Genomic DNA, 23,743 nt, shown 5'->3' with positions numbered 1-23,743 from the left:
TAAAAGAAGAGGCTATTGGATGAACTGTTAGCAGTCAAAAACGAATTGGCAATTATAAGGTCTGAAAAAGACCAGTTGCTTCACGCTATGGAGCTCAATAGTACAGAAAACGATCAAGCCAGATGCAATGCTATTTCCGACGATTGTCAGGCACCAGGAAACGAGTATCTAATTGCTACAATTAACCATATGTCCCTCGGTTCTTTTAATATTCCGGAATGCAAGCCATCAGAGGGTGAGACAGATATCGATAAGAAGGCCTACGAGCACTGGAAGGAAATCATTGCTGCCTCGTTCAATCTAGTCCATGCCACCGATGAACATGCTAAGATGGACATCTTCAAAACTAAAGCTGGATCGAAACTATTGGAGGTGATGCAGGGAACATCGTCCACTACAGACATGCCGGAAGAACAGAACCATCCATTCTTCAACACGATTGCACGATTGGATCGATACTTCGGGTCGAGGACTTACATCATCGGTCAACGAGGAAAGTTTATGAACACTGTGCAATTAAAAGGGGAGTCTAACATACGTTCCGTACGACGAGTGGCAGCCGCTGCTAAGTTATGTGACTACAAGAGCGAAGAAGAAATGGAGGCTATAGTGCGTACTATTGTAAAAGGAACAACCGATAGTCGTTTGCACATTCTAGCCCACCGCAACTGGGTCAAACAAGGTGATATGAATAGCTTGATCGCGATTGTACGATACCGAGAGATGGAGATTTTAACGAGGACGCATATTAAAAGCTAACCGTCAAAACAGCGCAACAATAGCGGCAGTATCATCAGCTATAGACCTCCAAGCTCAGTTTCGCCGTGGAATAGGACCAAGATTCCGGGGAACTCGACGAGGAAGAGGAGCGTATCATCGTGGACAATCGAATTATCAAGGGTCATCTAGAAGAACTTGCTGGCAATGTGCCAGCATGTATCATGGATCTGCTGATTGCTCAAATCTGGAAAAGATGTGCCACAATTGTAACCGCCACGGCCATCTAGCTCGTAACTGTTCAGCCCTGTCTCGTCAAAGAATGAACCAGAATCGAGCGCACGATGAACCGGGAGAGGAAGAGCCAAGGTCGAAGCTTGCAGCGATTATGCAAAACAGTTAAAACAACGAAAGCAAGGTACAAGACAATGTTAAACCGGAATAATTTGAAATATCTCCGTGGCTTTCTTATCTCACATTTAAATTTTATTTGGAATTTAGTTTGTAATTTGACAAGGCGAATAAAATATTTTCAAGTTTAAAATTTTGAGTAAATCAATTTTAAATTCTCATTAAGAAGGTTTCCATGTTTGGGGTCACAGACGGCTTAATTTAAATAAGTTCGAATGGTTGTTAGGGTCGATTATCTTCTGAAAGAAGCGATTTGGTTCGATGTCGCACCTTGCTGCAATCATACAAAAAAAAACATTGGGCCTTAATGATGCTAACGAATGTGAGATAAGGGAGCTTTTAAGGATGACATTCAATGACTCAATTATAATTATCCTTACGTTTACAGGATCTAGCAGAAGATTATGTTGAATCTTCTTAAACTACCGATTATACTAACGAGCTACAATCCTAGAGGTAACTCTAAGACTAGAAGGTCCCGAAGAAACGTGCTCAACTTTTTGGCTCAGCTCTGGTACTCTCTTCGGTCCCAAGCTAATCGATTCACCCCTCGAAACATAGAAAAATCCACTAACCCCTCATTTTATCTGTCAAACTTTGATAGCGAATTAAAACAAACATTGTGTAGTACTAGAATTTCGACTAGAATGGGGTACGTTAATCGTTTGCTTGGGACCAATAGGCTAGTCAAGCAGTGAGCCAATTTAAAATCGTTAGTTTCGTATTGATTGTTGCTACAATGCTGTACCTGCTTTCGATCCACCGACAGAAGAAGATGCTTACTCTAATAAAAAATAACTATAAACGAATGATAACCCAAATCATTGAACTATTCCACAAATGGTTTGGATGATACCCAGAACACGTCGTTAAGCAAATTAACCATACAATTTTTATTAGGGTATGTTGTTGGCCGAGTAGCCGGGAAATGTGTAATTTTTTTTCATTGATTCCGGGGCTCAAGTGAATACTATTGAAAAGAGAATATGGGGCAAGATTGCTCAGAATAAGTTCACCGTGTTGTTCACTGTATGTTTCTATGAGACCGGTCTATTTAGAAAAGTTTTACGTTGTTGAGGAGGCGCGATCGTTATTGAGCTTTAAAACAGCAGCCCCATACAGCCTATTAGACTTGAGGCTTAAGGAGAAGGATGGAATTTCTAAATTTGAGAGTAAAAAATACGCAGACAGCCAAAGAAGAGCTAAAGATTCGACGACGATTAAAGTAGGGGATACAGTTTTAGTCGCAATTCCGAAGAAGCGTAAGTCGGACCCGGAATTTTCTGCTGAAAGATTCTCGATAGTTGTAAGAGATGGAGCAAAAGTGATAATTCGGAGTGAAAGGTTAAGAAGTTTCCAGAAGGTCTACAAGAGCTTGCTGATAGTACGGTCAACAATGACATTGAAGTGGGAATCACAAACAAAGAAACAGAAAACCATGGAAGTGAAACTGGAATCGAACTTGAGATCTCCAGTTGAAGCTGTTCTAATTTTTTAGTTATTACCCGTTAAAACTTACTCGTTTATATTGAAACATACACACTTAGAAAATAGTACCGAACTCGGTTCAATTTCAACCGAGTTTTTATCTGCTGAACGCTCGGTAGTCTTCTCGGTTCAAAAAGAAACAACCGAGTGTTCGTTAAAGTTTCTTTTCCCACAACCTGTCAAACTAACCGAAAAAACTCGGATGACAAAAAGTCAATTCAAGCAGGAATAACCGAACATCGGTTTACCCAAGTATTACCGAACGCTGTCAAACAAACCGACTAACCGGTTGCAATCACGGGATTCGTTTCTTTTTGACAGCGCTCAAATCCAAAAACTTACGATGTTTCGAATCAGAAATAAAACAAGTTTTTTTTAATGAGATGCATGATTTATATTATATTTGTCAGATGTTGTTTTAATGCATAAATATGCTTTGTATTAACTATTGACAACAAACTTGAGAATTATGGCTCAGCTGTGCGGGGGGAAAGAGAGGGTTAACCCCCTTGAGGGAAACAAAAAACTTCTCACACGTCGTGATAATGCCTTCTACATGGAATTCAATCAAACATGCAGTTCCTCCAGAAGTTTTTCCATTTTCAAATCAATTCACCGTGTGACACTAACGAAAAAACACGTCTTGCGAAAAAAAAAACACAACGCGTACCCGCGAGAAAAAATGGCTGACGATATTTGGTTTAGCTGAAAACCGAGTTTCGGTTAAAATTTCCGTCGTGAAGTTGAACCGAAGTTGTGAGTTTAACGTTTGAGAAAGTTTAGCGAATATTCGGTTCAGTTTACCGAGTTTTCTCGGTTTTCACTACTTTACCGTACTTTTCGGTTCAGTCTTCATTCCTATCTGTCAAATTTAACCGAAATTTGGGTTTGACTCGGAAAATACGCCTAAAAACATATTTTTACACGAATTCTTCGGTTCGTTGTTGGTAACCGATGTAGTTCGGTAGAAAATTAAACCGACTTCGGTATTATTTTCTAAGTGTGTACGATGCGGCATCAATTTGTCATACTTCTCTTCGCTTCAGCATACCTGCATTAAATCCGTAAGCCAGCTGCCTCGTAGAATTTACGTCAGTCGTAATTTAAGTGTAAGCATTGAATGTCATGCATACATTTTGGATGCAGCTGTTTGCCATCATTGTTTTTAGTGCTTGTGACGGACATAGGTCCCATATGACGAAGTAGCACTACACTTTATTGAATACTCACTGGCAAAAACAAACAAACGGTTCATTCGTTATCTTTGGGGGCTTGTCTCTGACAGCTCTTGGGTTGGTTTATCATACAAATGCTGATAAGAGTTCAGTCTATATATAGGTTTAGACAACTTTACCATACTATGCTATACTATACACCCAACCGGGGGATGTAAGATTCGCTTACAATTATGTGGGAGTCATCAGTCATCATTGGAGGATGTTAGTGGAGACTACATGAACGGAGGATGTGATATACCGAGCCGCGGTCCAATGCAAGAAAATGGAGAAAGAAAATGTGGAGGGTATTAGTGAGCGAAATTAATCAAGTCGAATAAAAAGGTTGCCTACTGGGACTCGTACCACGAACATTGCGATTATCAGACCTACACTGAGGTAAATAAACTTAAGAATTTCATTAGGCTCGACTTATGAACGACACATATGAATTTCATAAGCGTGATTTATGAATGATTTTCGTCTAACATGAGGTAGCTATTGTACGCCTATAACCATCTTATTTTCCCAAGAGTTGAAAGACGAGTGGTCTACACACAGGCCTCATAATCTCATCATCCATCGTTCGGTTCTAGTCTGCTGCGTTTTATAATTTTTTTGTCAACATTATTTTTCATAAGGCAAATCAGTGAAATTCATACTGATTTCTTGTGGCTAAAATTCATTAGTGAATTCTCAGTGTGCTGCTCTCTCTATGCTCTGGAAAACGAATAAGAAGCGCTAATAGTACGATAATTTTATTCCGCATGCTTTTACTGCTGAACGAGAATTGAAGAGCTTGATGGTATAGTCGAAAGCGTGGAATTTACAATTGGCGGTATTTTAAAATAAGCTTTATGGATATTGGATGTTTTGTTTCGTCTTAGTTATCTTAAAGAAAAGTGCTGATTACTGTTTTATGTTCTATATGTTATTAAAAGTTTCACAAAATTTAATAACGAATCTAGTTGTCCACACATTGTTAAGAGGAACGAAACGTTATCAGGAAGAGTCACACGCACAAAAAAATATTTTAAACGCAATAATATTTGACGTAAAATCAATAAGAATTTCATTTTGTTTTGGCTGCAGAAAGAAATCATTATTGTTTCAACAATCCAGTATTGTTGTTCCTTAAAACCCATGGATTGTTAAATAAAAAATAAAATCTTTTCGAATTTACAAGAGCTTTTGACGTAAGCTGTTAAATTTGGCAGCTGGGTCTACAACAAATATATGTTTGTTTTTAAAAGAGATTTCTTGTTGATTCAATCAAATTTATTTTATGAAGTTTGACAATTCACGCAGTAGAAATAAAAATATTTTTATTGATACATAAATAATGTCGATTTTTTTAATGTTTTGTTTTCTTTTTGCAACAAACAGAATTGCAATTGACTTTCTGAGGCATAAAATCACTGATCACGCCTTCCTTCGGAAGAGAAGTAAAGCCGTTGGTCTCCGGTTCATGAGTTGATGGGTCGATATGTAGGGTCCAGGTGTGGGAGCTGTCTTCCTGGCGTCGGGATCATTGGTACTCAGTACGGAAAACAAGATCGACGGAAAAAAATCAAGGACAAAACAGAAAAATTGATTTAGCAACTGCAGTTTGAACTGCAGCACACTTACCTACCTCAAGTCTCAAGATTTTCGGAAATCTTGCACTTATTTCCTGAAATTCGGAACGTGGAAAAAAGCTAAATCAAACGAGAAAAGTTTTGTTATTGTTTACATTTTTGTCCGGGTGAAAACGAGGGAGCGGTTATTTTTGCATTCATGGCCTGGGGAAATAAATGCTAAATTTAAATTAACTATTGCTGGCTTAATATAATATAAATAATAGAATATTGTTTTTTTTTTTTTTTTTTTTTTATTATGGTCACTTTAACACTTGGGTCATTCGTGACTTGTCCGGGGGTGAGATTTGAACTCGTGACTTTGGCGTGAGAGGTATGAATGTTAACCACTACGCCGGGGTCGCCCCCTGGAGAATATTGTTATTTTTACAATAGTTGCAGTTAAAAAGTGGTTTATTAACACTCCGAATACGATGCCTCCGAAAAACGTGTAACGGCAAGTTTGCAACGGCATAACATAGCCATTTCTTAATGAATTTCAGAAATTGTGGTTCCTTTAGAATTCCTAGGGTCTGCAGATTGTTTTCATTGTAAAAATATTGCAAATAGAGTCGTCTACTTTTTTAAAAAGCGAAAAGAGTTGTTACACGTTTTTTGAAAGGTGTGTTTGTAGGGTTTTGCAAGTGGTGCAAGATATGTAATTTAGATTAATGGGCACAAATGTTCACAATTAGCCAGAATACAGTCGTGGTTTCTATCTATGGATCCTGGAAATCCGGAACATCTGTAAAATGGTCAATCCATGAACCTGATCCTAGAGCTCTGCGGTTTTTTTGAAAACATTAGGAACTGTGATATAAAAAATATTTGGGGTCGTGACACAAACATGTACATGGATGGCCATAGGACCGTCCTCAGGAAGATCCGGAACATCCGTAAAAGTGGTCAATCCATGAAACTGATCCTAGAGCTCCGCAGTTTTTTTAAAACACTAAGAACTGAGATGATAGAATGAATTTGGGGTCGTGACATAAACATGGACCTTGATGGCCATGCGACCGTCCTCCGGAAGATCCGGAACATTCGTGAAAGTGAAAAATTTACGAAACTGATCCTAGAGCTCCGTGGTTTTCTTGAAAACGTTAGGAACTGTGATATTAAAATGTATTTGGGATCGTGACATAAACATGGACCCAGATGGCCATTGGACCGTCCTCCGGAAGATCCGCAAAATTCGTAAATGTGGTCAATGTATGGAGCTGATCCTAGAGCTCCACGGTTTTTTCGAAAACACTTGGAAATGTCATATATAAATTAATTTGCGGTCGTCATATCAACATGTACCTAGAAGGCCATGGGACCGTCCACCGCAAGATCTAGAACATCGAAACTGATCCTAGAGTTCTACGGTTTTTTCGAAAGCATGTGGTACTGCGATATAAGAAAGAATTTGGGGTCATGACATAAACATGGACCCAAATGGCCATGGGGCCATCCTCTGGTAAGTCCAGAACATCAGTAAAAGAGGTCAATCAAAGAAACTGATCCTAAAGCTCCGCAGTTTTTTTTTCCAAAAAACATTAGGAATTGTGATATAAGAATGAATTTGTGGTCGTAACATAAACATGTACCTAGATAGCCATCAGTCATCCGGAAGATCAAAAACATCCGTAAAATGGTCACTCCATAAAATTGAGAGGTGGAAGCATTACTATGACGAGCACCTCAACGGTGATGCAGCAGAAAACGACGGTTGTACGGCAACAGACCTTGGAAGACGACAGGCTACCAACCCCTGATATTCAAGAGGTTGAGGAGGAGATTGGTCGGCTGAAGAACAACAAAGCAACAGGTGTTGATCAACAACCAAGTGAGCTATTAAAATACGGTGGTGAAGCACTGGGTAATTGCCAAGATTTGGGAGGAAGAGATATTACCGGAGGAATGCATGGAAGGTGTCATATACCCAATCTACAAAAAGGGCGACAAGTTGGATTGCTGCAGCTACCACACGATCACAATGCTGAGCGCCGCCTACAGAGGTTCGAGGTGGTCGATGAGTTCGTGTATTTGGACTCACTGGCGACCGCCGAAAATGATACCAGCAGAGAAATTCAAAGACGCATCATCGGGAATCGTGCCTACTTTTGACTCCGTAGGACACTCCGGTCGAATAAATTCGCCGCCGCACGTCAACTGACTATCTACAAGACGCTGATAAGACCGGTGGTCTTCTACGGCCACGAGACCTGGACTATACTCGTGGAGGACAAACGCACCCTTGGTGTTTTCGAAAGGAAGGTGTTGCGTACCATCTACGGTGCAGTGCAGATGGATGACGACGTGGAGGAGGCGAATGAACCACGAATTACACAAGCTGCTGGGAGAACCACCCATCGTCCACATTGCGAAAATTGGGCGACTACGGTAGCCTGGGCACGTCGTAAGAATGCTGCACGACGACCCAGTGAAAAAGGTTCTCGAAAGCGCCCCAACAGGAACAAGAAGAAGAAGCGCGCAGTGGGCAAGGTGGATCGACCAAGTAGAAGGCGACCTGCGGACCCTTCGCAGACTACGAGGCTGGCGAAGTGTGGCCATGGATCGAGTAGAGTGGAGACGACTTCTTCGGAGAGAAGCGGACAACAAGGCCTAGACCGAAATTATAAGCAAGGAAGTCATAAAAATGATCCAAGAACGGAAAAACCGTGGAACTGTGATATTAGAATGAATTTGGGGTCTTAACATAAACATGGACCCGAATGACCATGGGACAGTCCTCTGGAAGATCCGTAAAAGTGGTCCATCCTTGATACTGTTTTTAGAGCTCCGTAGTTTTGTCGAAAACACTTTGAACTGTGATATATGAAAGATTTTAGGGTCGAGACATCAACATGAACCTGGATGGCCATTGGACCGTCCTCCAAAAGATCCGGATCATCCGTAAAAGTGGATCATCCATGAAACTGCAAAAAAAAACGTGTTTTTTTTTTCCGAAAACTCTAGGAACTGCGATTTTAGATAGAATTTAGGGTCGTGACATAAACATGAATCCGGATGGCCATGGGGATGTCCTCCGAAAGATCCGCAACAACCATAAATTTGTCATACTATTAAACTGATTCTAGAGCTCTGCAGTTATTTTTTAAACAATGTGAAATAAGAAACCACTGGATCACTTTTACGGATTTTCCGTATCATCCGGAGGACGGTCCTATGGCCATCCAGATCCAATATTTTTGTCACGACCACAAATTCTATCTTATATCACAATTCCTAATGTTTTTTGGAAAAAAAAAACTGCGGAACTCTAGGATCAGTTTCATTGATTGACCACTTTTACGGATGTTCCGGATCTTCCTGAGGACGGTCCTATGGACATTCAGGTTCATGTTTACATCACAACCCCAAATTATTTCTTTCATCACAGTTCGAAATGTGTGGATTTACTACTTTTACGGTTGTTCCGGATCTTCCGATGGTCATCTGGGTCCATGACCCAAATTCATTCTTATATCACAGATCCTAATGTTAAAAAAAATGCGGAGCTCTAGGACCAGTTTCATGGATTGTCCACTTTTAAGGATGTTCCGGATCTTCCTGAGGACGGTCCCATGGCCATCCATGTACATGTTTGTGTCACGACCCCAAATATTTTTTATATCACAGTTCCTAATGTTTTCAAAAAAAACCGCAGAGCTCTAGGATCAGGTTCATGGATTGACCATTTTACGGATGTTCCGGATTTTTCGAGGACCGTTCCGTTGTCTCCAGGATCCATAGATTGAAACCATGACTGTATTCTGGCTAATTGTGAACATTTGTGCCCATTAATCTAAATTACATATCTTGCGCCACTTGCAAAACCCTACAAACACACCTTTCAAAAAACGTGTAACAACTCTTTTCGCTTTTTAAAAAAGTAGACGACTCTATTTGCAATATTTTTACAATTAAAATAATCTGCAGACCCTAGGAATTCTAAAGGTACCACAATTTCTGAAATTCATTAAGAAATGGCTATGTTATGCCATTGCAAACTTGCCGTTACACGTTTTTCGGAGGCTTCGTAGTCGGCGTAAAGTTTTTACCCACCGTATTCGGAGTGTTAAAACAAAAATAATCCTATTTTAATTTATATCACTAAGCATTATTGAAACAACAAAATGCAATATAATTTCAACCGGTATTGTTTGTATAAATACAACTAAAGTTTTTTTTTGGTTCAATGCAAACAATTTTCTGTCCGTGCATCAGTGTACAATAGTTCTATTTATATGTTTTGCCTTAAGTGCTATTATTTTATTTTATTTTTTTGGAGGACTTATCACTATCAACAAGACATAAAAAGTAACAAGGACTAAGATATGTTCCTTCGATTACTGAAAAATCCTGTTCCCCTAGTTTGAAGAAGTCAGGACTAGGAATCGGTGGTAGATCATCCCGTAACGTACCCCGAAAAGGCGATCTACCCACGTTACGGGGCGTTAGTCAGCAACAGAGCCAACCGAACGGGGACAGTAATTAATGTTGTCGTATTGGGACGGATTGCAACGACCGGAGCGACTTGGCAGTTTCGACGTGGAGCAGCGGAGGCGAAAAAGTTCATGAGCAGTATGAACTGTGGTTAAATTTGGTTATTGAATAAGTGTTCAGTTCGATTTAGACTAGCGAGTAGATAAGTTTTAATTTTTTAAAAAGGCTATCACATCCGTGAAACCTTAACTGGAGGCTCTGGCGAGATCCTCTTGGACGGGAACAGTATAAAGTGATAGTGGAAGAGCAAAACTCCTAGTAAAAAATTCAGTGCAACAAAAATTTTACAAAAAGTGAAACAGTTTGGTTCAACGAACCAAAGTGCAGTGTTCCTGGTTCAAAGAGCCAGGCCTTAATATCACAAAGCGAGCTGCGAGGCACTGAGGACATCGATACCCGATCGGCACCGCTGGCCCGGAGTGCTGCAGCAAAACGGAAAATCCAAAAGTGCCTGCTCGTAGATCCCCCGTTTAAAGAGGACAGCCACCAAAAGACCAACGATCAATGTTTGCCATACCCGGGACACGGTCCCTTATTAAGCTACTTCTATGTTTAATATATCTTTGAAAACAACTGATTTTTCGGATTTTTATGTTAATTAATTAGTGATAAGCAAGTGAAACTCTCTAAACAATTTTCTGACAAATTGATTTTTAAGTAAATGAACTTTTCTAAACGAAGCAAGCGAAATTTCAAAAACGATTTTTCTGGCAGTTAATTTATAAGCAACTGAAATTTTCCAAACGAATAGTGACGTGAGTGTACCCTTGTTATTTATCTTCTAACATTGATTTCAGACGAACAAAATTAGTCGAAAGAAGAGAAGATTAAATATTTACTTCGGCAACGTTATGGCAAACCCAGTACCCATCCCTGTGCCAAATCCTGCACCAGTGGTCCCACCCAGGCATGGAAAATTTGCATTTATTTATTTATTTATTTATTTATTTGTCGTCAATCAGTGTAGACCGTTTTACAATTGTTGTCTTAACAGCTATGTTTACAATTTTGTCTTTGTTTATATTTTTTTATAATATGTCTTGAGAACAAGTTAAAACATTACTTCTAGCTGACGTTATGCGAGTAATTAAAATATTGCTTTAATTTGGTTTTTGTCATTGTAAAGTCAATGTTATCGCAGTGCTTACTATATGTATCCATCATTTGGTTCAAGGGTCCAAATTTGGCATAATTCGTACGGTGACGATTTGTAGCAAATATATTTCTATTTCGGAAATGCCTAGATGGTGTATATAAATTTAAGGATGACAATAGTTCTATTGAATCAATTCGATGAGATACGATATCGTTTACGAAAGAAATCATAGCAAATTCACGACGCTCTTTTAATGTTTGGATATTTATGAGCTGTGTAAGATGGCAGAGGAAATACAGTCCAACCTAACTTGCGGAGTGCATACAATAGAAACTGCTTTTGAACGGACTCTATTCTTTCTTCGTGTTTTATTGAAAAAGGAGACCAAACTATGCTGCAATATTCTAATATCGATCTTACATAAGCAATGTACAATATTTTTATCGTATACGGATCGTGAAAGTTGTAGCAGAAACGTTTTATGAAACCAAGCATGTTGTTAGCTCTGTTAATAAATGTGTTATAATGATCGGTGAAAGTTTTGAGTCCAAAATAACACCTAGATCCCTGACTCTATCACACTTTTCTACGATATGGTTTCCTAAAGTAGGGTAGGGTTCGTTTTCTACTAATGGTAATTGAGTTACTTTTTTTTTATATTTAATTGTAGCAGGCTTTTTTGGCACCAAGTATGGAATATCTGTATTTCCTCTTTGAATGTGATGATGTCTTTGGCATCTTTTATTTCCAAAAAAAAGTTTAATGTCGTCAGCATAGATTAAAACTTTCAATTTCTTAATAATGAAAGATATGTCATTGAGCGGTCCTAAATGGGAGCCTTGAGGAACTCCAGAAGTGACATCAACGGGATTTGATGTCTTTCCTTTGTATTTTACTATTTGATGGCAGTCAGTTAAATATGATTCAAGCCACTTGAGGAGTGCGTAATGAATTCCCATTTTTTGAAGTTTAAAAAGAAGCATAGGTACGTCAATTCGATCAAACGCTTTGCTGAAATCTGTATACAACACTTCTACATGGTTTCCGTTATCCATTGCATTCAAGGAATAATTAACTAATTCGAGCAAATTCGTAGTTGTTGAACGGCCTTTAAAGAAGCCATGTTGCATAGTAGTTATTCTGTTTTTAATTTGAAGAAAGAGTTTTTCATTCACAATCGCCTCGAAAAGTTTCGGAATGCAAGAGATAATAGCTATACCACGATAATTACGTATGTCGGATTTTTTGCCAGATTTAAAGATAGGCACTAAAAACGAGTTTTTCCATATTTTAGGGAAGTTTCCGGATTCCAGTGACATATTGAAAATCCAAAATAATGGAGCAGTAAGTTCAGTTGCTAAAGCTTTCATAAAAACTGGCGGAACACCGTCAGGGCCAGGACCTTTAGATGCATCTAAATTGTTTAAACCCTTTAAGATATCATGAACCTTGATTTGACTTACGCTGATGTCACTTGAAAATTCTGGATAAGATTCAAAATATTCACGGTCACGGTCCTCTTCTGAAAACGTAGTATAGATTTCTTGGAAGAAATTTGCAAACAAATTGCATATATCATCCGAGTTCTCACCTACCCTATCGTCCAAATGCATCTTTGATGGAAAATTATCAGATTTCAATTTGGTTTTCACATAATTGAAGAATTTCCTAGGACAAGATTTTATTTCAAGTTCAGTTTTTAAATTATACTCCTCAAATGCCATATTCACGGCCAAATTTAACTGATCGCAAATGTCTAAATAGTATGCCAAAGCTTATTCACTATTATATTTTTTATAAAATTTGAGCGCTTTTTGCTTTTGTTTTTTTTAATTTTTCAGTTCCCTGTTGTACCAAACCGGATGTTTTGCATGACTCTGACGTCTTCTTCTTCTAGTTGGCACTTCTTCAAGTATTATTTCAAGCAACACATTGTAGAATACGTCAACTGCACATTCAACATTTCCTGCAGTTCTTAATATTGCTTGCCAATCGACAATGTTCAATCTATTTCTGATGTTATCATAATTTGCTGAATTGTAATCAAAGATTTCATCAAATTCGCAGTCGTTGGTTCTTTCATTTATGTGAACGAATAAAGAATATTCTATTGCTGTGTGAAACATTTCATTTCTCCATATGGGACTTAACGATTCAGTCACACAGAAATCTTCATAAGTATTTGTTAATAAAAGGTCTAAATAACAATTTTGTTGATTTTTCACATGGTTATTTTGATTAAGTCCTAAATGTGCAATTTTGTCAAAAATGAAATGGAGTGTTTCATTTTCCCCAACGACTGGAAGTAAGATGTTTCATTGTCCACATCAGAAATAAAGTCAACATTGCGTTGGTTAAAGTCCCCATATACATGTACTTTTACTTCAGGGGGTAAACTAGACAAAATTTCTTCCGCTTTTCCAAAAAACTTATCATACGTGTCCTTATGAGCATTGTTCGGAGGAAAGTATACCGAAGCAAAGACATGAGTTTCATTTGCTACTTGCCATAATTATTTCAGAATTCAATTTGGTCGAAATCGCTATTAATACTCCACCTCCCGATTTTTTTCCAGACCATTGAAAATTGCGGTCGTCTCTATAAACATTATAATTGTTACCAAAAACTTCTTCACTTCTCACACTATCATCCCAACTTGTTTCATTAGCCATTATGACAGAGTAAGTAGAACTTAATATATTTTTGTTGATTTCATTCATTTTACCGGCGCTTCTCATGCGGTTAACATTTTGGCAATATACCAAAATTTCTGTACTGGTCTGAAGACTAGGTGAAGAAGTTGATGGTAACCTGTCATTCATAAAACTATTATCAAAACTATTTACCCCTGATCCATGTTCCGAATTTGTTTCGTTCTGCAAAGTGTCGTGATCTTCGATATTTTCTTCCTCTATGGAGCGTGTCACTCATTTCGTGCATTCATTTACATTCATTTGCCTCTAACTTTTTTCTTCAACAGCATTCCACAAAATAATGTATAGAGCTTTTGTAGGTTTTGTCATTAGCTACAACTTTTGTTAACAAGCAGACGATAATGACGAAGCAGAGCGAACAGAAGCCACTACTGTTTTTCAGTGAATGTATTTTATATTCACTGAAAACAGTAACAAGTTCTGCCCGCTCTAGTTTGTCATGCATAAGAGATACAGATTTGAGTTATGACAAAACTTGTAGCTAACCTACAAAAGCTCTATGCATCCTTTTGTTGAATGCTGTTGATGAAAAAAGTAAGAGGCAAATGAATGTAAATGAATGTATAAAATGAATGCAAATGATTTTCCATGCCTGGTTCCACCACTGACAATTAAGCAATTTGTTGACCTCGGAAAATTGCCAGATTTTATAAAAGATATGCAAATATTTGATGGTAAACCAACGGAATTATTAAGTTGGTTAACCGGTGTGGAAGGTGTCCTCGGAACGTACTGAGATGCCGGCGCAAAAAATGCACAAATTGAGCTAAAAATCAGAGGAGAAGCCGCCGATATTTTAAACGCCAACAACATCGTGCACAATTGGGCACAGATAAAGAGCACATTGCTTATCTATCACAGAGATAAGCGAGACCTAAAGACTTTAGATTTCGAACTCACTTAAATCAAGAAGTCTGCAAACGAAAGTTTAGGCAGTTATTTTTCGAGAGTGATCTATTGCACAAATACAGGCGAACTCCTATATTGATTATTTCAGGGAGAAAGCAGTAGACGCATTTATCAGAGGATTAGAAAAACTCTGTGCCAACTTCTTAAAACTTTTAACCCTAACACCTAAGCCACTTCCAAGATTATCTCCACCCCCAACGCTTCAAGCTCCTAGAGGATTCACATACCAACAACAGCCTATTTTTAACTGGCAACAATTCACGCCGATTCCATATTCCCAAAACCCGTTTCAAACACCTCCTAGACAATGGAATCCGAAGCCTCAACCGAGACCGGAACTTATGGATATTGACCACAGCATGCGGTCCCGCAATGTAAATTACGGCAATCGACCATCAATGGACCTTAAATGGCCATTTCCACCTTCAAATCAAATGCCTTATTTTAAAAGACATGCCCATCCGATAAATACATTTGATTACAATTATGACGACCAACCAGAATTTTTTTACGATTAACGGGTGTTCAATAAAAAATGAGATTTTTTTTTCAGTCATATTATATTATATATATATACTATAATAGCCAGTAAAAAAAAATTTTTTTTCAACGAATTCAGTATTTTTTATTAAAAACATAATGTTTATCCAATTATTGGTGTAGTGGTAAGCGTGATTACCTCTCACCCAGCAGGCCTGGGTTCAATCCCAGTCAGCGCCGCCGGGATGTTCTGAGGCATAACATCTCTGATCACGCCTTCCTTCGGATGGGAAGTAAAGCCGTTGGTCCCCGGTTCATGAGTTGATGGGTCGGTAGGTAGGGTCCAGGTGTGGGAGCTGCCTTCCTGGCACGTCGGTAGCATTGGTCTCGGCACGGAAAACAAGATCGACGAAAAAAACAAACCAAAGGAAACAAAAAAAAAAATTATGTTTATTCTTCAAAAAACGTCAATGAACATTGGAGAAGGGGCCCTGGCCAGCCGTACGACACAACTTAGTCGCGATGCTCTCACAAGAGCGCTGGACAGCACTGAAATCATTCTCATTTTTATTGAACACTCGTTATGAACATGATTATAGTTATGACTCCTATCAGAATAACCACCTATCCCACCAGCAGAACCTCAAACTCAAACAAATCATCCACAACCAGAAATACAAACAGCACATAAGCAGATCCCTTCCACGTCTTTTGCGACAAAGTTTTTAGATTGGAGCCCAAGTTGGTGAGGCCAGTTTTGCCCTACATCAACTTAAAAACGACTAATGGCTGTTACCCTTTTTGATTGATACCGGGGCAAACATAAATTTGATTAACCCAAAACTTGCTTGGTCCTACAAACATTCAAAACCATACGATTTTAATGCCCGCAGCATTACTAGTGCTAATGGTAGCTTTGATGCAACTTCTGCCATTGATATTAATTTTATTTTATCCAAAAATAAATTTCTCTGCTAATTTCTTGCTCCATAAATATTATCCATTTTTTCATGGAATTATTGGAACAGGAATATTGAATGCACTAAATGTAAAGATTGACTTTTTCAACAAGACATTGGCATTACACACTGGTAATGAAAAGCTTGTTATCGCACCTTATTAATATTGTCAAACGGATCGTTCGTCAAATAGCATTTTTCGAACATCTCACTTGTCTGAAGAAGAACAGACTCAAATGAAGTCAGTGCTCGACGCCACTAAGGAAGTTTTCCATGGACCTAGTGGAAAGTTGACATGTTCAACTAACATTGAGTGTACTATTCACACTACGGATGGTATCCTAAATATGCCTGAGATTAATTATGTGTTGGACCTACTCAAGGGTCAAAAATATTTTACAACCCTTGATTTCGCTTCTGGTTTCCACCAGATAAAAATGAGGGAAAAGGATATCAAAAAAAAAACAGCCTTTTCGATCAATAATGGGAAGTACGAATTCACCCGAATGCCATTTGGATTAAAAAAACGCCCCTGCGTCTTGCAAAGAGCAATAGATGACGTATTGAGGAACCACATAGGCAAAATATGCTATGTGTTCATAGATGACGTCATTGTGTTTGGTTGAACATTAGCCGAACACTTGAAAAATTTGAAAACAATATTAAAAACACTAAATGACGCAAATCTCAAGATTCAACTTGACAAATGTGAATTTTTGCATTCCGATATCGAATTTTTGGGATTCATAAACCGATTAATTTTGCTTCTCGAACGTTGTAATTAACAGAGGAGAAATATTTCGTGCCAGAGAAAGAAATGTTGGCTATATTTTGGTCATTGCAAGTTTTCAGGAATTATTTATATGGTGCTGGTTTTAACTGACCACCTTGACTTTTACTTTATCCCCAAAGAACAGAAAGGAAAAATTGAAGAGGTGGAAAGCATATCTAGAAGAGAACGACTATGAGATCGTGTACAAACCGGGAAAGGCAAACGTGGTTGCCGATGCTTTAAGCCGAATTGTTTTATCAATGACAGGCACGCAACATTCCGCTGACACGAGCGATGACTTTTTCATAGTTTCTACAGAAGCCCCCTTGAATGTATTTTGCCATCAGGTTGTGATAAAAAAAGGGTCGAGACAAGGTAACCGTTTGATTTGTGCACTAGAATAACTGTTATGTTGAATGATATTAATGAAAACTTTGTATTGCAGGTATTAAAAACACACTTTAACCCAACTAAAGTAAACGGATTGTTGACGACTGAGGAGATCATGGGAAAAGTTCAAGAAAAAATCGTTTTTCACAAAACCTTCTCGAAGATGTGTGGAGGAAAACAAACTGCAGATACTAAAAAAATCTATTTTCCAAGGTTAAAAGATTTCATAGTCAACTGTCAAATTTGCAATGAAAGCAAATACGACAGAAAACCAATTAAATACCCTATCCAGGAAACCCCAAACCCAAACGCTCCCTTCAAAATAGCTCACATCGATATACTATTCCTTGAAAATAACCATTTCCTAACCTATGTCAACAAGTTTTCAAAATTTGCGCAGATAAAACCCATTGATTCAAGAGCCGCAATCGACTAAACATGAAAATCCTGAAAAATCAATTATCGACCTATTATTCCTATCATTTAATACAATTCCTGCACCCATAGTTCCACAAACCATACCCCCTATGAAGTCATACTTCCTTCCCCACGAACTCCAGATTTAATTGAAAAAGTTTTCAAAAATATTACGGAAAAACAGAAAAAGGATCAAAGACTCAAACACAAAATACGATTTAAGATAAATAAGATTAAACAAGTTAATAGGTCAAAATATAGATGTTAGAAGAATAGATCATCTCCTTATAATTGTTTTTGACTCAGGTACAGCTAGAATTCAAAATTCATCTCGTTGTTATATTCATCATTTCAAAGTTACCTCTTTGAAAACACACGTAGAAAATCTGCAAACTCAATTTGAACAGTTGAAGGTAAATCAATACACCAGTCTTATAACACAAAAATTTGAACACATACATCACTTAAAAGTTTGGCACCTTCCAGATGATACAAACGTTTGAATAATCTTGGAACCGGCTGGAAATTCATAGCAGGGAGTCCTGATGCAAATGACTAGAAAATTATAAACTCCTCGATCAACGATCTTGTAACGAATAATAACCAACAAATTAGAATAAACAGAGCACTTAATTTACAGATGAAAGAACTTGTATACAAAACAAAATGCAATAGAACTTTCAAATTCAAGATCATTAGAGATCTATTCGATCAATATTTATCTTAACCTAAAATATCTTTCAGAAAAACTTGAACAAATAGTCGATAGCATATCTTTAGCAAAATCAGGAATTCTAAATGAGAAAATACTTAGTCAGGATGAAATAGATATTTTGTATCAAGATTTATCCAAACAAAAAATTACAGTTCATAACGCTTTAGAAGCACTCAGCTTTGCAGATACAACGATCGCCACAAAAAGCAAGGAACTAACTCCCCCGTGCCTGGATCTATTTGCTTTTTGCTGAAGGAAGTGTTACTACTACCTAAAGCTACAACAAATTAAACAACACTTTTCAGTGCTCAACCTGTAAAATTTCTACCTTGTTCAACTCTCATTCCTCTTCGATCCTTGTTTGGACCCTACCCGAGGTAATCCACCTTGGATATTGATTTGGAAAATTCCTCTTCGATCCTTCAGATTCTTATAGTAATCTGCTTGGAAGTCGATTTGGATAAAAATTTACTGCCGCCATGGTGCCTAAGCGAAAAGAAAAGGCCAAACTCTGATGAAATTAATTTAGGGTCTGATGAAATTAATTTGAGCAATCAATTTGATTTGCTCACGGATGATGAGAATGATCCATTATCCAGGAAAAATTCTAGTAATCTTTTCCGGCTTAATGCCAAGAAGGAAAAGATTCCCCCTATTGTGATAACCACTTCCGATTTCCATGCTCTTCGCATGGAACTTTTGAACTTCGTGAATGTTAAGTTTTCACTACAAATTGGACGTCGGGGTGAATTCCGTGTGTTGGCTGAAACCTTGGACGGATTTAAATGTCTTCTCAAGTATCTTACTGAGAAGCAGCACAATTTTTTTACTTACAACACCAAAATTGAACGTGTGTTCAAGGTTGTGGTGAATCCCTGGATCAGATCAAAGATGAACTGGCAAAATTACTTGGAGTTATGCCACTTCAAGTAATCAAAATGAAAATGAAATCCCGTCCTGGCGATTCACGCAACGGGATTTCTAATGATTTTTATTTAGTTCACTTCAAGTCTAGTGAACTAAACAACCTTAATACCCCGTTCACATTACAGCGTATATCACGTGATATACGATATCTTGCAATGAGCACTCATACATCTAGTTTTCACTGGAAATCCTATGTATGAGTGCTCATTGCAAGACAGCCTATATTACGTGATATAGGTTGTAATATGAACGGGGTATAAGGCCTTAGAAAAAGCTAGCCTTATGCTCCATGTCCGAGTGAAGTGGGAACACTTCAGGAAGACTGGAGGAAATTTCCAAAACCTCACCCAGTGCCGTAAGTGCCAGGGATGGGGTCACGGAACTAAAAATTGCTACATGCCTGCTAAATGCATGAATTGTGGTGATTCCTCTCACGCAAAGGACGACTGTCCTGTGAAGGAAGATCCTAAGAAATCTAAATGTTCAAATTGTGATGAAAATCACAAATCCAATGTTGGGGTATGTAAGACTCGCAAAGCGATCCTACAATCTCGTTCTAAGCTACAGGTAGAAAACGCCCCACGTTCCCGATCAGGTACAAATTCCTCTGCTGTTAACAACGGTCAGCGAGGAACAAATTCTACATTAGTACCCGTAGGTACAAATATCACCCCTGCTTCAAATTTTTCATCTATACCTGCTCCCCTCGCTGCTAACAATGTTCAGCGAGTTAATGGAGCTACCTATGCTGCTATTGCACCGGGTAGAAAAAAAATTCTAACCAACGTAATTCTAACGGAAATTTAGAAAATTTTGACCTTGGAAGCATTACCAACAATCAATACGAAACTAACGATTTTAAATTGGCTCACTACTTGACTAGCCTATTGGTCCCAAGCAAACAATTAACGTACCCCATTCTAGTCGAAATTCTAGTACTACGCAATGTTTGTTTTGATTCGCTTTGAAAGTTTGACAGATAAAATGAGGGGTTATTGGTTTTTCCTATGTTTCAAGGGGTGAATCGATTAGCTTGGGACCGAAGATAGTACCAGAGCTGAGCCAAAAATTTGAGCACGTTATTCCGGGACCTTCTAGTCTTAGAGTTACCTCTATGGCATTACTGCTCCTAAAATGGAATTTTTACAGAAATCATTAATTGACATGATTGCTGATTTGCTTAAATCTAACTCCATGTTTGATGCTATTCAAACTGGAGTAAAATTTGCGAACAATATTGTCATGACTTTGAAATTCAGTTATTTTAAATCATTAAATATTTTTAATTGGAACGCTCGATCTCTTAAAGAAAATGAAGACGAGATATTTAACTTTTTAAGAGTTCATAACGTGCATATTGCCGATATAACTGAAACGTTCCTTTAACCTGACCATAAGGTTAAGAGGGACGCAAATTATTTCATTTATAGAAATGATCGTCTTGGTGGAGCCTATGTTGCCATCTTCAATTGCAACGGTTAATTCCCTTTACACTTAGATAAGATTTAGTTTTAAGATTTCAATTGTTATACTAACATGCAGGTTTAAAAAACCTCAGAGTTGGTTGGAAATGCTAACATGAAGCTTTAGTGTGATAATTTATTAGCTAGAGAATGATCTTTTATAAGAGAGTAGGTGGATAGTTCCGTTAGAGTACGGCAGTATGAAAATTGAATAGAAGTTGAATATGAGTGAAGGGCCATTAATGCGACAGTTTTTAAAGTTAAGGCCGGCGCACAATACATACGTTTTAAGGTTTTTTTGTCAGTTAACCCATGCATTATCTGTCAAAAAACCCGAAAACGTATCTATTGTGCGCCGGCCTTTAGACGCACATCTTTAGCCTAAGAAATTGAAAAGAGAATGTTGAGTTTTAGACCGCCTAGTGTTTTTCCTAGATATCCAGTTGACAGTTGAAGGAATATAAGAAATACAAGGCGAATGAGTGGGAAGCTGTTCTTCTCCATTATTTAAATCCGGCTGTTACTGATATTTAACCAAAACAATTTCTTGGCCATGTCATGTTGCTATCATCAGCAATTCACCAGTTATTAGACCCAAAATTGAACGAAGTCACGATAAATTCATGCGAAATGGACTTGAACATGTTTCTTCAGCAATTTGAAACACTATATGGTAAATATAACATGTCGTATAGTGTTCATTTGACGGGACACATCATGGAAGCTGTTTTCAAATTTGGAGCCTTATACAATTTTTCGTTATTCCCATATGAGTCAGGTAACTTCTTAACTATGCAATAACATTATAGATATTGTAATAGATCTTTTCTAGGAAACGGAATGATCCTCGGGTTCCGAACTGGCAATAAAAGTCCACTTGAGCAAATCGAAAGAAAAAATATTATAATGACAAGTTATGCCACCGCAACTATTTTGATTTAAATCCAGATGTGAAAAATTGGATTAAATCTTTATGGTCAAATCAGAAAAGCTCTGTTCAGTACGATCCAAAAGGATTATATATCTTAAATGATAATCTTATGTTTATGCAGACGTAGTCGAAAGATCGTTTAGCATCCATGGTAAAATGTGTTCTAAAAGTTTGAATGTATGTACCAAACAAACATGCCATGCACACAAATATGATGATTCTTGGGTTTACATAAACGAAAATTTCTACGCCATAGTAGAAATTTTATGTGATCAAAATAATATTGTTAACATTGCTGGCCAACAAATGCACTCAAAAAAGTTATGTCATAATATTTATTCATATGACCTAACAGATATTATTAAAGTAATGCGAGTCTACGACACAATTCTTCAATGTGTAAATATGTGCATAAAAATAAACGATCGATCATTGCAGTTTAGTTCTAAATGTAAAATCCGTACACAAATTGATTAATTTATGGGTCCACATTTCAAGCATTTATGGTATTTATATTACATAAGTCTATAAAATCTGTCGATCATGTACAAAGTACAAAATACCTATCATCAAAATAAAGAAAAATAAAAATTTCTGAAACATTGAAATGAAAAAAAATATTCACCTTTTCGATTAAAAGTAGTGTCTAAAAATGGAAAGAATATTAATATGACGCCAGTAGCAAAATAAGATCGACTGTTTTATGACTCAATTTTTTTTATTAATTACTTTATTTGTACAGGCTCAATTGATTTGTCTTTAATATGGAGGATTTTAGCCTGAAGCTGGTTCGCCTCCATGCATGCTCAATTTAATAAACTTTACCGAGCCTAGTTTCCTTTATTTAACGTCGGTCTCTGTTCCGCAATCTAGTGCCAATCACCGCGGACATCGATTGCCATCTATTGCGGTAATCGAATGTGCAGGAAGGCTGCTTCCACACCTGCGTACGATATCGCACCCATTCAATCAAACACCATGGACCAATGGCTTGACTTTCCTTTTCTTGACGTGACCAGAGATTTTTATGCCTCAGACAAATCCTACCGACCTCGGCTGGGATTGAACCCAGACCCATTGGGGTGAGAAAGCAGTCACGCTTACCACTACACCACCGGCGCCGGCGAACAGAGCCTAGTTATCAATTTCGCTATACATTATTACTGTCTTATATATAAAGTTTAACGAACTGGACCGAGTACTCGCGGTTATCTCGAGGTTAGTGGAGATTTACAATTTTTTGGATGGGAAAAGGGAGAAGCAGGTTTGAAATGTGGTTTACGATAAAAATATTTATTACGATTTTCTAAAACATGAAATTATTTCTATTCATCTTGAAAACAAACATTGAAAAAATAAAAAAAAACACACGTACAAAATATAAACTAAACACAAGATTAATCAAACTTACAATCTAAGGTTACTATTCTTAAAGTAAACATATATGAGTTTCATAAACTCCAGATCGCGTCTAGCCAAAATATCCCTAACTGGAACATTAGGTTGTCTGACTCAAAGTTTTAATATCATGAAAATAATTATTGTTATTATGTCTTACTTACCTTACCAATCAGGCTAAGGCCTTGTTGTCCTCTGCTGTCCGAAGAAGTCGTCTCCACTCTACTCGATCCATGGCCACAGTTCGCCAGCCTCGTAGTCTGCGAAGGGTCCGCAGGTCACCTTCTACTTGGTCGATCCACCTTGCCCGCTGCGCGCCTCTTCTTCTTGTTCCTGTTGGGTCGCTTTCTAGAACCATTTTCACTGGGTCGTCGTGCGGCATTCTTACGACGTGCCCAGCCCACCGTAGTCGCCCAATTTTTGCAATGTGGACGATGGATGGTTCTCCCAGCAGCTGGTGCAAATCGTGGTTCATTCGCCTCCTCCACGTTCCGTCATCCATCTGCACTCCACCGTAGATGGTACGCAACACCTTCCGTTCGAAAACACCAAGGGCGCGTTGGTCCTCCACGAGCATAGTCCAGGTCTCGTGGCCGTAAAGGACCACCGGTCTAATCAGCGTCTTGTAGACA

At 38.0% G+C, this 23,743-nt stretch overlaps 1 pseudogene; it reads left to right on the top strand.

Annotated features, from left to right (window-relative positions):
* Positions 1-87: 87 nt before the first annotated feature.
* Positions 88-22,190, top strand: LOC135715334 (uncharacterized; annotated as a pseudogene).
* The last annotated feature ends 1,553 nt before the right edge of the window (positions 22,191-23,743 follow it).

The sequence above is a fragment of the Ochlerotatus camptorhynchus genome, unplaced genomic scaffold (genome assembly GCF_037179485.1).
Source record: "Ochlerotatus camptorhynchus isolate MF236.1 unplaced genomic scaffold, CSIRO-AGI_Acam_v1.1 ptg000857l, whole genome shotgun sequence".
In the NCBI taxonomy this organism is placed as follows: Eukaryota; Metazoa; Arthropoda; class Insecta; order Diptera; family Culicidae; genus Ochlerotatus; species Ochlerotatus camptorhynchus.
The sequence above is the reverse complement of the archived record's forward strand: the minus strand, read 5'-3'. Positions and strand labels throughout refer to the sequence as shown.